Source organism: Equus przewalskii, chromosome 16 (assembly GCF_037783145.1).
Source record: "Equus przewalskii isolate Varuska chromosome 16, EquPr2, whole genome shotgun sequence".
In the NCBI taxonomy this organism is placed as follows: domain Eukaryota; kingdom Metazoa; phylum Chordata; class Mammalia; order Perissodactyla; family Equidae; genus Equus; species Equus przewalskii.
In genome coordinates, this window is record NC_091846.1 from 15,013,907 (window position 1) to 15,033,056 (window position 19,150).

Genomic DNA, 19,150 nt, shown 5'->3' on the forward strand with positions numbered 1-19,150 from the left:
CCAGCACAATTTATTGAAGAGGCTTTCCTTTCTCCAGTGTATGTTCTTGGTTCCTTTCTCGAAGATTAGCTGTCCATAGATGTGTGGTTTTATTTCTGGGCTTTCAGTTCTGTTCCATTGATCTGTGTGCCTGTTCTTGTACCAGTACTATGCTGTTTTGATTACTATAGATTTGCAATATATTTTGAAGTCAGTGATTGTGATGCCACCAGCTTTGTTCTTGATTTTCAGGATTGCTTTGGCTATTCAGGGTCTTTTGTTGCCCCATGTGAATTTTAAGTATCTTTGTTCTATTTCTATGAAGAATGTCCTTGGGATTCTGATTGGATTGCATTGAATCTATAGATTGCTTTAGGTAGTATGGACATTTAACTGTGTCTATTCTTCCAATCTATGTGCATGGAATATCTTTCCATTTCTTTATGTCATTCTCAATTTCTTTCAGTAATGTCTTATAGTTTTCTTCATATAGATCTTTCACCTCGTTGGTTAAATTTATTCCTAGATATTTTATTCTTTTTGTGGAGATTGTAAATGGGATTGTATTTTGAGTTCTTGCTCTGTTAGTTTGTTATTTGGGTATAGAAATGCTACTGACTTTTGTAAGTTGACAGTATACCCTGCAACTTTGCTGTAGGTGTTGCTTATTTCTAATAGTTTTCTAATGGATTCTTTAGGGTTTTCTATATATAAAATTATGTCATCTGCAAACAGCGAGAGTTTCACTTCTTCAGTACTTATTTGGATTCCTTTTATTTCTTTTTCTTGCCTAATTGCTCTGGCCAAAACCTCTAGTACTATGTTGAATAAGAGTGGTGAGAGTAGGCATGCTTATCTTGTTCCTGTTACCATTTTTTTTTAAATTGAGGTATAATTGACATATACAGATCTTCCTTGGCTTAGGAAGGGCTTATGTCCCAATAAACTTAGAAACAGTTAAAATGGTAACTTTCATGTTATGCCTGTTTTACCACGATAAAAAAAATTCACAAAACCAAGATCAACCTTGATTGTGTCCTCTTCTAGATCAGCTTGCCATTTCTAAACCTAAAATGTCATTCCTGATATTTGTTCTTTGCTGGTTTCCTTGTGTCTGTCTTGAGCTCTTCATCCCCGCCCTGAGCAGGCATGTGCCAGAATCATGCTTAAGCCCATATCTGCCTGATCAGTCAGGCTCCCTTCCTCTTCATCTGCCTTCATCTAGGCCCCCTGGAATGTTACTTTGTCTGATACTTGCACATTCCATTTGTGTCCGTAACTGTCCCTCTGCCTGTGATTGGAGGATTGTATATCATGCTCTACTCTCTCCTTCTAGCTTAGATCTCCTTCCTGTAGGGGCTGAACTTTGCTGCCCTGTTTGTTCACCATCAACATTGAGGGCTGACAGAACAGATGCGTGTGCAACACACTTCTTCTGCCTTATTACTGTTCCCTGATCCTAGCACACATTTATTGCATCTTTGGAATCAGGCTGGAGACCCTGCTTGAAACAGCATTCTCTTCTTTTCAATAGATTCAGACTTTTACAGAAAAATTGATACTTAAAATTTCTAAGCAAGTCATATATTTCCACATATTCCTCATCTATATCAGATATTAATCAAAAACCTCAGCTCGTTTATGATGAAGAACATTATGCGACATCTATTGGTTGGAGATAACTACATCCTTGTCCTAGGGACGTGTCTCCATCACAGGGATAGAAACCATTGGATCCAAATGCTCTGCTCTCTCCCCTCCTAGACCATTGATTCTGCAATGCAGCCTCAAAAATGACAAGTTGTTGTGAAAAATGTCAAATCATAATATGATTCTTCATTACTAAAGAACAGCAAACTGTTACATGCTGAGTTGGAGAAGTCATTGCCTTCAGAAGAAAATCTTTTGATAATGAAAGTCTTCTCGACGATAAAGTCCTACACACATTGACATCTCAAATATTTGTTTAGAGCGATGGAGATTCCACTAGGAATAAATAAGTTTAGCGCCATTTGGACATGTCATTAGTTATTAGAAAAATACTCAGAGAAGCTACCCCTTTCATATTCATTCATTCATGCACTCATGCATGCATTCCGTAAGTACTGTTGAGTGTCTACTATGTGTCAAGCACTGTTCTAGGAACTATGGTTACAATGGTAAACATATGAGGGTGAGCCTGAGATTCTCTCTTTCCTTTCTATTCTTGGAGTTTATATTTGGTTTTCATTTGAAATACTCTTGACCCAAGGTCCTCCTAAAACTCTAAGTTTCTGGAATTTGTTTGAGGATGGCCAACAAGGCCAGACACAATAGGGATCCTCCTCCTATCCTGAGTCCAAACAGTCCTTTTTGTCTTTCTTAGGGCGTTTCTCTGACTCCTAACACACTTTCCCACCTCCACCCCAATGTGCATAGGTGAAGTCTTGTGAGAAAAATTGCCTTCTTTAACCTGTAATACAACTTGTCTGCCCCCAAATAGAACTAACTGCTCTTCTTTTCTCTTTCTGAAACTATATTAGGAAAGCGAAGTAATCACTAGAATTCTGCAATTTGAATATATATAATCTTTTAACTTTGGCTTATGTGAATTATACAGCATTAGGGAAATTAGCTTTACAATCTTCCTTGTAGAAAAAAATTGAATTTTCTTTTGGTCTCAGCCGTATGAATTATAAATTGGCTGAAGGGATTTCGGTGAAAGGCAAATCTATAATTATCACATTAGGATTTATTGGAGGCAAAAATGAGATCACTAGTTAGAAACTACAACCTAGACTATATTTTGGCTTTTTATATTTTCTGTGAAACTGTGTAAAACAAAACAATCCCTGCTGGAACTAAGATTTTAGAGTAGCAGGATAATTTCAGGATCTACTGAGTCTATCCCACTTGAGGTTTTTTAAAAAAATAATTTTTATGAAATTCTAGTCATCCTTAACATGAGAATGCTAATTAGTAAAAGAGTAACTAAAAATTTGTCCAAGCCCAAAGAGATTGCTTATTTGGGCAACTGAAAAAGTAGACATTTCCCTTTGTAGCTGTGAATTTGGAAAGAAAATTTCTAAATCATATAGTTTGCAAAGATTTCTTGCCTCCTCTTTAGGAAAAACCTGAGACTTGATATAAGACTTACTTGATGTAAAATGTTTGAAAATTGTCAGCAAGACAATAACAACAGAAGCACTGTGAGTGCTGAGTAACAGGCATATCAGTCCTCCCCTGGTGCTGAAAACTGAACATGACCATTTCCTGGGTACACTAGTTACCTTGTTGCTGCTCTAACAAATTGCCACAAATTTAGTGGCTTAAAATAACACACATTTATTCTCTCCCAGTTCTGCAGCTCAAAAGCCCAAAATGAGCCTTACAGGGCTGAAATCAGTGTCCACAGGGCTAGTTCCTTCTGGACGCTCTGGGGGACAATCCATTCCTTGACTCTTCCAGCTTTTGCCTTCCTTGGTTCATAACTGTTTCTTCTCCTCACTCCAATCTTTAACTTCCTTCATCATACCTACTGCTCTCTCTTATTATAGTACACTAGTATTATTAACCATGCTGTGCATTAGATCTCCAGAGTTTATTCATCTTATAACTGAAGGCTCGTCCTTTGACCAGCATCTTCCTATCTCCCCCACTCCTCAGCTCCTGGAAACCACCATTATCTCTTTCTATGAGTTCAACTTTTTTTTTTAGATTCCACATATAAGTGAGATGATGCAGTATTTGTCTTTCTCTGTCTGGCTAACTTCACTCTGCACAATGTCCTCTAGATTCACCCATTGTTGCAAATGGCAGATATTGCTTGTACAGCAATTCCTTCTCAGCTGGAGATTCTCCTGAGACTTTCATCAGCTGTAACCAAGGAAGCTGGTGGGGATGCTCTGTGCTTGATCCTAAAAAGAGAGGGGAGCATCTCACTGCCCATAATGCCAAGACAAGCTGCAGAGGGAGTGGGGCTCAATAAACGCTTGCAGTTGAATGGAATTGCACACTTGGAGTTGAGTGGAATTGTATACTCCTTGTGCTCATATCGTCTGCTTCTCTACAATCAAGCCCTGTTCAATGGGAGTCAAGGTGTCAGGGGTGAGTGATAAATCACTGAGATTATAAATGTGGTTGTAGCAGAAAAAAATATCCTTTGGCTTCTACTTAAACCACAATATGTTCAGATATCCCAGAACAAATTTTTGTTCTCACTGTCACAACATGCCACCAGTTCTAAAATCAGCAGCAGTTGATCCAGTTTGGAACTATGAAGGTGGATGTAACAGAATGGAACAAAGGTTCACGTAGGTAAGGGAATGAATGTTGAAAATGGTGTGTGGGCTGGAGAAGGAATTAAAGGACAGTGAGGCATAGATCAACTATGCAGCTGGTATTTGCTAATTAGTACTATAGTTGTGAAATAAGAAAAGGAAGAACAAATGTGATAGCAAGTTAGTGATATTTCAGGATGAAAGACTGACGAGTCCGATAATTATTTGTTTTAAGCATTGGTTTTGCAAAATATTATGCTCATTAACAAGTTTGAAAAGTGACAAGATTCAGGGACAGTCTGAAGCTGATAATTGGTACCAAATATATCTTGTAATATAACTAAAGAGAAATGTGGGTTTCATTATGGAAATGTAATTACACGCAAAGGTTGGAATTTCCTTGGAGAGGTTGATTGAAGGTGTTTGAAATGCTTTCAATAGTTTTTAAAATCTGCTTTTTGTTATAATATGACAAATTTGAGGATATTTAAAAATAAATATTAAAATTTTTGAAAGTATGAGTCAATGGAAATTCTAAAATTCCTTCATAAACATTTTATTAAAATCTGTGAAACGCTAATGGACAGAATTCCAGACCTTGGCCAATGAATATAAATTATTAAAATGAACCTGATTCTAATTTATTTTAAAGCTCTCAGATCCAAAGCTCATGGATCCAAAATACATGTCTGTAAAAATCTCCTGTAAGTTATAAGATGTCCCCATTGGTTTGTTGGGTAAAAGGCAACTAGCTGTTCAACCAGTCAAAATTTGAGCGTAGTACTCTGAGAATAGAAATTCAGAGCTCTATCATTTCATGCTTTTCTTCATGCCTCATAGTTGGATATAGCCTGGAGGGCCTCAGAGAGGAGGGGTGTTTCTTAAGATATTTAAATAATCATACCTATTATTGCAATAGACATCTTGCCAAGGAGAAACTTGCTGGCAGGAGAGCATTATCTTGGATGAATCCATAGTTCTCAGCTTTGTAAGGATCAGAAAAATAAATATTACCAGTTTATTTGAAGTTGATGAAATTCTGGAGGGTTGATTTATTCAAACAAAAAGGGAAACTAATGAACCTGAAAATTAAGTTATCAATTTATAATGGGAGGAATAACTGGCAGGATGATTTGGTACCTGCCAGTGGCTCAGGGCACTCTGTCCTGGAGTCCACTCAGAAGAGTGAATCAGAGGCTAAGCGCAGAAGTGGAATAAGGCAGGTGAGGAATGCTCTTAGCTGCTCTGGAGACATACTCATCCAAATATTGGCTCCTCTTTGTTAACCTCCTGCTTTCTCAGGTAGTTAAAGAGCCTGTCTGGTCTCCTTGATATTTGTATATTACATCTCTATTAAGCTTATCTGGTTGATGAAACGTACATGTTTAAAGTATTTTGAGGTTGGCTGATCTCATCAGCATTTTGTTAATTCTCTATGTTTTTCAGATTAGATGGTCATATTTTCTGACCTTATCCCTAAATTTTTGGATATTTCCTTATACTCCTCTGCAGACTGGCTATATATCTTAGTGTTAATTGGAAATCCCATCTTATGGTTTACCTGCCACATTGATGGCAAGTGATAGATCTAAAAGGCAAATCTAACCATGGAGCTTCCCAGCTTAAAAATCCTTCAGTGATTCGATGCTGTGCTTGTACCAAATCCTAAACTTCTTAGGGTGGCAGATCAAGTGTTTCATGGGCTGACCCCTGTCTTTCTCTCCAGCCATGTCTTAAGCTGTGGTTCTGGTCCTTTCTTTTTCATGCTAAGGCCACATGAAACTTTTCTGAGGTTCCTCTAATGTGTCTTCTGATTTCACACCAATCCTTTCTGCACATGCATGCATCCTTCTGCCTGGAATGCCCATGATTTCCCCAGCTGCCTTGGAAATACTTTTTCTATGAAATCTTTTTCAATCTCCTCAGGTTTCAGAAGCAATCACTCCCACTTTGTTCTCCCAAGTATCTGGATATTTCTATCACAGCAACTCTAGTCATTGTATTTCCTGTACTGATTCACACGTCTGTCTGGATGGTAAGATGTTTTGTATCTCTAGTGTTTGGCACAATCCCTGGCACATAGCAAGTGTTCAATGAATGTTTGTTGAAAACATGAATAAAAGTCCTAAATTTATAAATTTTTAGTCTATAGTACTGAAAGGAGAAAGGAGAAAAGGGGAGAAAGCGGGAGGCTGCATGTTAACATCTTTGGAGAATGAATCCAAGGACTGCTCAGATATTGAAAAATTCCTATGACTCGAGAAAGGAATACGATGGAGGAGAAATTTCTGAAGTAGATTAAATGCTTTGATAATCTTGCCATCTTTTACCCCCTGAATTATGATGTTATATTATAATATTTATGTAGATTTATACTTTTGTAGATTTCTTTGTTTACTATTCCTTCTTTTATCTCAGTTCTTCCTGCTGGAATAATTTTACTTCTTTCTGAAGTATATCCTTAGGAAAATGTCTTTCTTTTGCTCACATCTAGAGTCACAGTTTAGCTGGGGAAATGATTCTACTTTGATGTGAGTGTCTCTCAGTATCCTGAGGATATATATTCTTCACCCTATTCTGATTTCCATGGTTACTTTAAGAAGTCAGTTGATTGTCAATGCTTCAGAGATAATCTGTTTTTCCTCTAACTGTACATTTCTTTTTACTTATCCTACTTGGAATTTAATGTGCTTCCTGAATCTGAGGATGGATGCCTGTCTTTAATCAATCCTGGAAATTATATGTGTATATATACACACACACATCTCTCTCTCTTAAGATATATATCATACATATTACATTTCCTTACCTATGTTAGAAATATGTATGTTAAGAAATACATATTAAAATAATTTATTGAGGTAAAATTTCTATAACAAAATTAACCATTTTAAAGTGAACAATTTAGTGGCCTAATTCTTATAGTTTGGAATATTGTCTCTGTGCTATTCTATTTATTCTCTCTGCTGGGAGCTCCAAGTTATATTAGATTTTCTGATTCTATTCTCTGTGACTTTTATCTCTGTTTTATATTTTCTGTCCCTTTGTGCTATACTATGTATAATTTCTTCATTCTATCTCCGGCTTTCAATAAATCTCTTTTCATCTGTGATTCTTCTGCTGTTTAACCAGTCTACTGAATTGATAATATTTTTTTCTTGTGAGGAGATCTTTTAAGATCTACTCTCTTTAGCAACTTTCGCATTAGAGTACAGTAGTATTAACCATAGTTACCATGCTATATGTTACATCTCCATCACTTATTTTATAACTGGAAGTTTGTACCTTTTGACCACCTTTACTCATTTTGCCCACCTCCCACCCCTGCCTCTGGTAAGCGCCAATCTGTTCTCTGTATCACAAGTTTTTTTTAAGATTCCACATATAAGTCAGCAACATATAGTATTTGTCTTTCTCTGCCTTATTTTATTTAGCATAATGCCCTCAAGGTCATTCATGTTGTCACAAATGGCAAGATTTTCTTCTTATTTATGGCTGAATAAATATTCCATTGTATGTATATACCAAATTTATCTTTATCCATTCATCCACCAATGGACCCTTAGGTTGCTTCCATCTATGATAATATTTTAATTTTTAGAAGTTATATTTGGTCTTCTCCAAAAACTTCCTGGTAATTTAAGATACTTTGTTATTCTTTAGTCATATTTTTGATACCTTTAGAGGAACCACATTAAAACTGACAGCTGGCCACTGTAAACATTTATTTTATATTGCCCATGTGATAATTTCAGTATCTGAACTCTTTTGGTGTCTTATTCAGCCATTTTGAGTTTCTGATGACTATTGCTCAGCATAGCTTATTTCCCCATGTGTTTTGCAATTTTATATTGGGAGCTCATATTTGGCTAGTTTGGGGAAACCTGAGTTCTGGGTTGAGGGTATATTTCTACATAGAAGACATGTATTTGCTTCTGCCGGGTGCTCCAAGACACTACCGACCTGATACTCCTTTAAATGTTTAGGGTTCCCGGCTGCTGTAGGTAGTGTAATTTGAACCACAAATCCAAGTGAAAGGGTCATAGTTAAAAACTCTCAGGTGAGAGTTCCCAGTTTTTATCTTACTTTTCTACGCAGAGCAGGAATCAGAATATAAAGTTTGCTGGTTTTCTCCCTTTGGCTGGTGGCAAATTTGTTCTTCTAGTTCACTGCTTTAATGAGGGTGTGGTCTTTTGAGTGTACCAGTGTTGCTGGGGCCTTGACTGTAACTCTGCTTTGCTCAGGCCTAAGGCCTTTCATTCTTATTCCAGAACAGTAATTAAAGCCCAAGACTCCTTTGACTATATTTGAGGTGTTTTTGTGCAAGAATAGTTAATTTTGCAATACATGCCATATCACAGAAAAGAACTAAAGTCTGACAGTGGACGTAGCTCCTGGACCATTTCATATTAAATATGTAAAGAAATCAGGAATGATGACTTAAAAACCAGGTAAAGTCTGGTTATAATTTTCTTGTCATTTGTTGGTAAAGAACAAAAATACAAATGAGTTGTATGATAAAAGTTGATGTATGTAATGAAATTCTGAGAAAAGTTGTATTTTAGGATAATACAGATACAGTGTTTATTCTAGTAAGACTAGATAAGACAAGACCAATAGTGCAATTTGATACTTACTAATAAATATCATTACTTAGACTGAACTGTTCTGTTAGCACCTAAAAATGTATCTTTTTATATATTGTTAAAGGAAATTGGCTCTAGTGATGTACATGTATGTACATCGAGAGTAGTCCACAGTAGAACTGTTAGTTTAAACCATGTGAAGCCAATACATATCTTCCTTGCAAAGAATTCCACTAAAAAGGAGCTAATTGTCCCCTAAAGGTCATTTAGTACAAACTCCATCTAATACCTGATTTGTGGTGTTTCATACAAACTCCGTTCTTACCAATAGATTGGTGAAGGGTATGCCAATTTTCAGATGGTAACGCTTAAGTTTTTCAGATTGCTATTACATGGAAGAAAACCACCCACTTTTCATGTAAATATTTTGGTAGAGATTGTAGATCTGTCCAGGAGTTCTCCATTAGTTTCCAAGATAGAGTTTAGCAGTAGCTTGACCAAAAATCTCCTAAGAATATCTAGTTTAGACTCACTTTGGGGAACCACCAACTCATTCATATTGGGCTAAAGAGAAGCTAGGAACAGACAGTCCCAGGAGCCAGCTTTTCCATTTCAGTGTTTGCAGAGCTCACCAGGGAGCTGTGGGGAATCCTGACACATCATGGTGAAATGCTCCTTCTCTGTAACCATGAAAGCAGAAACACAGGCAGATTTTCAGGGTGCTTATTAATAAATTAATTCCATAGAATAAGAAGAAGAAGAATGATTAAAAAAACAAGGCTCTAGTTCCCTGCTGTGCAGATACCCTGAGGTCGCAGCTAAACCAGCACTCAGATGTCAGTCTCTTCTTTATATAAGATCCCTACGTATTCTCTTACGTTTGTATGATCTCAGCTACACATTTAAAATAATTTTTGTGAAAGTTATCTGGCATCTAGGTGTTCTGTGGCAGGAGGATTTAAAAAAAAAAAAACCAGTCTGCCCTATCACCAGAAGCAGACTGTCTTAACCAAGTTGCATTCCTTATTCTTCATTCTTAGCAGGTACCTGTGAGGTTTTTGTTAAATTCAATAAAAAACACGTTCACCATATCATTGTTAAAAACAAAAATGGGAGAGACACTATCAGCTTCCTTTCTCAGCGGTAGTTTATCCCAAATACATGCATTTTATCAACTGCTGTTTCTGTTCGTGCTATGACTTTGGAATTTCAAGAAAACTGTGTAAGAGAAACAACAGCAAAACAGCTCCACATGCCCTTTTAATTTTAAAGCAAATTTAGATAATACATTGCTGTTTGTAACTTGGTACCTTTTTTAGAAAGCTTTTCTTTGCCTTAGCAAATAAATAACGATGAAAAAATCTCTGAAGCCCACAAATAGTCTAAATTATTTTTCCTGGAGCTTCTATGGTATCTCCTTAGTGTAAGTAAATCTGAAAAGCTTTGCAGATAAATGTTGGAAAATGAATTTTTTATCATTTGTAAAATCAGGCAAGGGAAATTATCTCTAAAGAGATTAATCTCATTGACTTGGTAGTTTTATTAAACTTTAATCATCTTTTCAATATTTTCATTGTTGAGGAAGACATGTTCCCAGACAGTAAAGATTCAGCCACCGACAACTTGAAAGATAAATATATAATTTTCATAAAAGTCTTGTAATCCTTAGACACTGGTTGAGTAAAAACACAGAATTAAATAGTACAGTCAGCACTGAATCTATCAGTGAGACCAACAGTCTTAGTGGGTGACATATTTCAACACACTGTACCAGCAGAATATCATAAGAAGACTGGTTCAAAATAGTCTGGAAGACAAAGCTTCATATCTAATTAATCCTGAAATAGTATTTAATTACTCAAATCAACTGTCATATTGATTTGTGTTCCTTATATCACAGGGAAAGGAGACCAATTTAGAAGAACACTTTATTGAGGTATAATTGATATTAAAAAAACTGTACATATTTAATGTATACAGCTTGATGAGTTTGAGAATAAGTACACGCCAGTAAAATCATCACCATAATCAATGCCAAAAACATATCCATCACCTCCAAAAGTTTCCTCTTCTCCTTTTTCTTTTCTGGTGGCAATAACACAACATAAGATCTACCCTCTTAGCAAATTTTTAAGTACACAATACAGTATTGTTAGCCATAGGCACTATGGTGTACAGTAGATCACTAAAACTTACTCATGTTGCATAATTGAAACTTTGTACCCTTTGACCAAGACCTCCCTGTTTCAAAGAGATCTTATTCTTGCCTGTTTTAAAAATCATCCTCATTCAGTATAGGTACTCAATCTCAATTTAATTCTTCATCTCAAAGAGAGGTAATGATATCTACTTATTTTCAGTAAATTATTGTATATAATTTTTAAGTAAAAACCAATTAGTAAGTCAACAGTCACATTTAACCACAATAGAAAACACACATCCCTTTGTTTTGAGAAATAAGAGACTGCCTTTGTCGGTCCACAGAGAGTGGACTGTTGGGCTTCTGCTCTTCCTAATGTTCCAGGCAGTGTGGACAGTAACCAAGTAGAATGATGGTGTGTTAGTGATGCCTTAGATCTCAAGAATCCAAGTATTGGACAAATAAGACATTAGACATAATCACTACCTGTGAGCAAAAAGGTTTATTTTTCTTTTAATTTCTAACATTACAAGGAAAAAGAAAAGGAACCATATTTTTCCCTAGTTTCATTATAATAGGTGTATGACAATATATGTATTAAAATGCATGAAAAGCATGACAATCTATTTAATTCAGCATAAGAAAAATGCCAATCTGCACAGAAGAACTTATGGTGTTAACTGAGTTTACACAGGTATGCAAGCTGTAGTTCTTTTCCAATAGAAGATAGTGTGTGCTGGATCTTGGCCTTTCTAGACAGCAGCTGTGAACATGGCCTGGAGCATCCACTGTCAGGCTCCTGTCACCTCATAGACCGAGAAGAGAGCTTTCTCTGCCTTGGGTCCCATCATTTCTTTGTGCTACTTATTGAGACAATCTAGATTAGACTTGCTGAATTACTTCAGGGGAATCTATATTGAATGCCCACTCAATGTGTATATGGTCCTGTCTTGGGTTGCTTATGTTCAAAGATTAATCATATTGATAATGCATTTACCCCACAAAAATCTGTATTAGATTTCACACAATGATACAATGCAAAATGAAATCAATTTAGCAAAAACACAGACTATGTTATTCATGAATTTACACTCAAGAATAAAAAATTAATGAGAGCTGATATTTAAAAATATTATATATGCTGATGAAAAAGCAACCCTAAATGGGATCTGATTCTCTATTTTCATAATGGAAAGGTACAAAAAGCTTTTAGTTTGACATGAATATAGAAACATAATGGATGTTAATAAGATAGCCAATGTTTACTTGAACTATGTAATATGAATTTGGTTACATATAATATTTAAAATCATTTTATAAGAATATGTCAATTTAGAAATATTTCTTTTCATTTCAGAAACAATTTTACTCAAATTCTTCACTTACATTTTGACACGTGTCTTCATCTTCGGGAGAGTCACTTTTTGAGCCATCTAACAGTTTTCCAACTTCAAATCTTTTGAAATAAAAGAATTTTTAAGTTGTTTGAGATAAAAATACCTTTGAATTGGCATATGATGCAATAATTGGGAATTTTATCCACCAACAAAATAGCCAATAGTGAAACAGTAAGACAGTTGTTTTTCATTGTCTTTTAAGACATTTATTTATTTAGAGGAGATAAATGACTTACTGAATTACTTTATAAGAAAGTGATCTTGATAATCTTGTTTATATCCACACTTCAACATTTACAATAGGGAGGTCCTAAATGGGAGAATAATGACCAAATCTGTACTAAAAGTCTCTGTCTCTTTTTACTTTTTACTGGTTCTATTAGAAGACCTAAAATTGCCAATATAACATTGCTTGGGACCTTTTCACGTTAATGTATCTTTATAAATAGTTCTTTGTAATTAAAATACAGTAATTGAAAGAATGCCACCCACATCATACGAGAGTTTTTAAAAGGACTTGAATACTAAGTAACTCTCTTTTCTTGAAGGACAATTTTGTAAAACACAAAACAAAACATATTTCACAAATAATCTGCCTTATGTTTTGACTTAAAGAATATTGATTTACTTTTTGCTATTATCTTGGCTTTGATATTATCATTCCTTACCGTGGGGCTTTTCACTCATTGAAGCCACAGAAATGCTCTATACCATTTAACACATACATGGGATGGTGGTTTTAAAACATGTCCACAAATTCTTTGACTCTACTCCCATAAAAAATAGTATCTAATTCTCTTCCTCTTGAATACAAACCAATCTAAGTGACTCAATTTTAACGAATAAAATGTTATAAAAATGATGCTGTGTGACTTCTGAGGCTAGGTTAGAAAAGGTGATATGGTGTCTGCCTGAGTCTCTGTCTCTGTCTCTCTCTTTCTAACCTCTCATTGAACCGGTCGCCATGTTGTGAGGAAGCCCAGCCCCTTGGAGAGGCCATGTGTATATGTTCTTCTGCCAACAGTTCCAACGAAGGTCCCAGGCAACAGCCAGGATCACCTGCCAGATATGTGAGTGAATGAGCCGTCAGATGACTCCACTCTTTGAGCTGTTCCAGCCAACATCAAGCAGAGCTTTGTCCAAGTTGTAGATTTGAGAGCAAAATAAATCCTGTTGTTTTAAGTCACTAAGTTTCGGGGTGGTTTGTTATGCAGCAGTGGATAACCAAAATCCACAGGTCATGGGTTATAGAAGAGTACAAATCTTGCTCCAAAAAGAATGATGATGATAAAATAAGTAAATATTAAGGAAATAAAATTTCTGTTAAAGGTTATAGAGATCAAAATAAAACATCTTTTTTTTGAAAGTTGTTCTTATCAGGAAAAATAAAACTGTTCCCATTTTTCATTGGGTGTAACTGAAGAATAATTCAGTGAAAAAGAGTAATATAAGGAAGTAACAAAACAAAATAAAGACAAGGTTAAGGGCATTGCATTAAAAACTGGCACTGTCTCTCCCTCTTGTAAACCACACTTATCTGATGTGTCCTATGGTCCTCAGCAGGTTAGCATTACATCTCTTGGTCCCCAGTAAATTCTTTATGTTCAAGCTGTATCTCCCTGTCCTAAACAGAGTATCTTACACAGAGTAAATGCTTAATAAAGAGTTCCTGAATGAACAAACACATGAATATGAGTCATAATAAATCCAATTTCCATTTTTGGATGGCAGTGCTGATATATTTTCTTTCTGAATCATTATTCCTCAAACACACTGAGTGGACTGAATATGTCCCTCTAAAATTCATATATCGAAGCCCCAACCCACAATGCGACTACATCTGGAGATAGGGCCTATAAAGAGGTAATTAAGGTTCAATGAGGTCATAAAGATGAAGCCCTAATGCAAATGGAGAGTGTCCTTCTAAAAAGAGGAAGAGACACCAGGATGTGTGCACAGAGGAAAGGCCGTGTGAGGCCACAGCGAGAAGGCGGCCATCTGCAAACCTGGGAGAGAGGTCTCAAGAGAAACCAAACCTCCCAACACCGTCATCTTGGATGCAGCCTCCAGATCAGTGAGAAAACGAATTTCTGTTGTTTAAGCCAGCCAGTCCGTGATATCTTGTTATGGCGGGCCAAGCAAACTAATAAACACACCAAACATGTCCCCTGTCAAGGACTTTGTACTTGCTGGTCCCTCTCCCTAGAACTCTCTGTTCCCAGGTAGCCCCAGGGTTTGTTCTCTGTTGATTCAGATCTCTGCTCGTATCCCACCTCATCAGAGGTCTTCCCAGACCACCTTATGAAAGGCAGGTTCTCCCCAACTGACTCCTTAACCTCTTACCCTGCTTTAGATTTTCTTCCCAGCACTTACCCGTCGTTCTCATTATATGATATATTTATTTGTTTTTCAGTTTTCCCCAGTGGAAAGTAAGTGCTTGAGGGCAAGAACTTTGCTGATTTTATCTTACTACGCTATCCTAGTTCCTGTAACAGCGCCTGGCACAAAGTAGCAGCTCAAGGATGTTGAATGAATAAAAGAATGCACACGTTTAGGTTGATGAAGAAAAAAGGATCCGGTTTCAAAAGTAACATCCTCATAAAATTCAAGGTAAAAAGCATATATTTTGTGAAGTTGCAAAAGCATTCTAAGTTTTATCACAAAAGCATTCTGAGCACCATAGGAAGAGTAGGGCTTGGGCAGCCAGGAACTGGAGCCTATAACTGCTGGGGGAGGCAGGAGGATGAGAGAAGTAACAGCACCGAAAGCAGGGAATCTGAGTCCTGTTCTCACAGAGGACATGGTTGCACTAAACTCCTGGTTACAGCCCTGGCTCTATCCTGCTTCCAAATATCCCTGGCTAATTTTGGCCAGAGAGACCTTAGATCCAGACTAGAGATGGCTCCCTAACTGATCGGGCTGGACACAGAAGACCTGTAGAAGTGGCTCCTCTCTAGGAGTGAATTCAGTGAAGTCACTGCAGTGCCCTGTCATGTCGGGCATCATCAGGATGCTCGCTGTCTTGGGAACCAAATGTGCTCCAGAGGGATGAGCTTGGGCTCTTGTGTCAGAGCAAAGTTTATTTCAAAATGTCACTGTTTTAAATCTAGAGTTTAATATAGAATTTAAAACAACTGGTGGGATTGATTCACAGCCACTGTTAGAAAGGTAGGGAGTACATTGTAAATCCTGTGAGAACAGGAACCTATGTCTCTCTTGTGTACTGTTACATCCTTGGTATCTAAGAAAGTTCCTTGCACACAGGAGATGCCCAATAAATGTTCACTGAAAAATGACAGGATGTATACACAAATAGGAAGGGACAACAAAATTGTACAGTTTTATGCAGTTCTGATTCTCAGCCTAGAGCCTTGCCATGAATCCAAACTCTCCTTACTCACAGCTTAACAATAAGAGAGGTCTGAGAGTCTGTTAGAGAGAAAATAGCAATCACTATTTCCTTTCATTCTAAATACGTTCTAAAAAATACTTAGACACCCATGAGCCAGACCTGATGGCCTAGCAGTTAAAGTTCAGCGCACTCCACTTCAGCAGCCCAAGTTCAGTTCCCAGGCGTGGAAACACACCACTTGTCTGTCAGTAGCCACACTGTGGTGGTGGCTCACATAGAAGAACCAAAAGAACTTACAACTATACACAACTATGTATAGTTGTAACAACTGGGGCTTTGGAGGGGGGAAAAAGGAAGGAAAAAAAAAGGAGGAAGATTGACAACAGATGTTAGATTAGGGTGAATCTTCCCCTGCAAAAAAAAAAATTTAGACACCCAGCAGAGGAAAATATCAGGTGTTTATTTTTTTTGGGGGGGGGGTGGTGAGGAAGATTGGTGCTGAGCCAACATCTGTTGCCAATCTTCCACTTTTTACTTGAGGAAGATTGTCCCTGAGCCAACATCTGTGCCAATCTTCCTCTATTTTGTATGTGGGACGACACAACAGCATAGCATGATGAGCAATGCATAGGTCAGTGCCCAGTATCTGAAGCTGTGATGCCTGGGCCACTGAAGCGGAGTGCACACACTCAACCATTATGCCACCAGGCCAGCCCTGAACTTTTAGAAATCAGATGTAAAAATGTAAACCAAAGTATTTGGTAATATTTATTATTTTGTGAAACATCCTAATAACTACAACAAATAATCAATTTATAAATTATAATTTAAACTTAACATGGAAAGTTGTTAAATGAAAAAATATAGTCATCCAAACTTTTAAAAAGTTCTACAAATAGGTTAAACAAATCAAAGATAGCAGTAAGGGCTAGATTTGAGGGTATTTTAGAGGCATATCTAGAAAGCCATTGAGAAAATCAGAATTTTGGGGGGTTTATACCTATTTCTGTTCTGAAAAACAGTGTTTAATAATAGTAAAATAATTCCTATTTGTTATATATAGAGAATATAATGAATTTCAATTCTTAAATTACAAGATTTTCCCAAAGATAACATGTTGTATGCATTTCCCCCCAAAGGAACATGACAATGTTCAGAAAAAAACTAGTGTGCAACTTAGTTTTTATATAACTCAGATCCCTATCTCTCCCCAGAAGTGCAATTTCAAAGTGAAAATGAAGAGCGGGGTGATATATGGCTTGTAGAAAAAAATGATTAAACAAAGTCTTTCTGATTAATGATTTAAATCAAAATCTAAATGGGTACGTTTATCAGTTCCACCCTGGAGCGCCCTTAGAATAATACACTGCTGCAGATTATTAACCCACTCATGTGGGTTAGAATTTGCATCACTTATCACACAGAAATCATTGCTATTGCTGAACTGACGGATGGTTAATCCTCAACAGATTGCAGTTTATTAACATTAGAAGGAGGGCGGAGCATTGCACCCCAACATATTTTGGGGGACATGCCCACGCTGTTCCTCTCGGCTTCAGAAGCTTTTCTCCTTTCTTTCTCCCAGTAGGATTCAATTCTTTTGGAGTGTTTCTCCCTTATCTATCTCTTTGATCTTTGCTTGAAAGCAATATAAACTTTAATCAGGATTTCACAACTTGTTATATTGATTGTTCCTCTGGACTTATCAACAAAACAAATGTCTTTGTTTTTTCTGTATTTCTTTAGTAAAAGAATCAAAAGCCAGCTTCCTACAAAACAAAGACAACTTAAAAATCGTTCAGTTCTAGTGGGATAAAATATTGACTGTGGATTCAAAGTAAGCAAGCAGATACAAAGAAAATATCTATTTTCATCACCTCATATATTGCTCAGAGAATGCCCTTATTTCCAAGTCTCATTTATAAAGTACCCATCACTTCATCACTGTGTATTTGAACTTATTTTCATTAACTGGGTAAATAAGTCTCCTGATTATTTTCCCAAAGGATTGGCATAGCAACACGCTGTTAGACTGATCTCTTTAGCTTACTAGCTTCCTTTCTCTCTCTCCAGCCTGAATTACAAACTCTCCATTTCTCTTCTTTTTAGCAACTCTTTCTGGCTCCTTCAGTAAAAATTTGAAATTTGCTCTACATGAATTCTCTTGGATTTGAAAGCCAAAATAGCTCATAATTCTAGCTGTACGTCTTCAATATTCATTGTCATGGCAAAGATTTCTCCCAGAAAATTTCTACTTGAAAAATGTATCATTTTAATAATGTTCCTAATGTTATTACAAGCGCAACTCTAGAATTTTTAACCACTATAGTCTTATTGCTTTATCAAGTAAATGAATATATGAAAGAAGGCATTATGGAATCCATCAAAATCAACCCTAATCAATTAAGGACACTGGGGATAGAAATTATTTGTTTCAATAATATCAAGAAGTAGAATTGTGAGCACATGCTGCATAAATTAACTACTTGTTTTCTGGAAAGCAGAAGTTCATTCCCGCAGATAAAATGTCTCCTCAGTCAGGAAGCAAGAAACAAAAGAATAGATCCCAAATAAGGACAGGTCTTGGGTGTTGATGAAGTATAGGTAGAGAGATGAAGATTTCACAAACACTGGTATCAACCTGAGAGGTGAGCTCTTAAATTAGGGAAGGAGAGTATGAATTTGGTCACAAAATTCAACATACAACTTTAGTAACAAAAATGAAGCTTAAGCTGCAATTTACATTAACTATTATAAAAGTCCAGCATTCAGCAAACCTAAGTGAATAATTATACTTATAAAACTAAATGGTGAAAATTTGATTAGTTCACAAGGTTAACAGAATCCAACTTGATTCTTCAGTTGTTCTGGTTCTATCTCTGGACTATTACTTGACCAGGGGAAAGGATGAGCATTTCATTTTAATGAGGAAAATGTAATTTCTGGGTAAAATCTGTTCATTTACAAATGGATCTTCTCTATGAATTGCATGGGGAAGTCAATGTTTCTCAAAGAACCTACACTGAATAGATGGTTTCGTATCATTATTTATTGGTGCATTTTATCCCAAATTATGGTATAAGAGTAACTAAGGAGGAAGCAATCAAGATAAACATTTACATTGACTTACACAGTAGAATTAGACTATCCATGTCTCTTAATGTGTATGACTTCTCTTAACGGCCAAATATTCTCTCCTGTGCTGACTAACATGGTGGCTGCTAGCTACCTGTGACTACATAAATTAAATTGAATTAAAAATTCAGTTCTGCACTTGCACTGGCTACATTTCAAATACTCAAAAGCTACATCTAGCCATTCATTACTGTATTGGACAGTGAAGATATAGAACATTTCCACCATTGCAGAAAACTCTATTGGACAGCGCTGTTGGTCTGATCCTATAACGTGCCATGATAATTTACTTTTTTAGTAAT

General features: G+C 36.4%; 1 long non-coding RNA gene across 1 annotated transcript; it reads left to right on the forward strand.

The window, feature by feature from the left end:
- Window positions 1-2,126: 2,126 nt before the first annotated feature.
- LOC139076379 (uncharacterized) lies at window positions 2,127-13,547 on the forward strand. The gene is made up of 3 exons (XR_011527944.1): window positions 2,127-2,152; window positions 3,753-4,065; window positions 13,340-13,547. It is a non-coding gene; the product is annotated as an uncharacterized lncRNA (long non-coding RNA).
- Window positions 13,548-19,150: the final 5,603 nt, after the last annotated feature.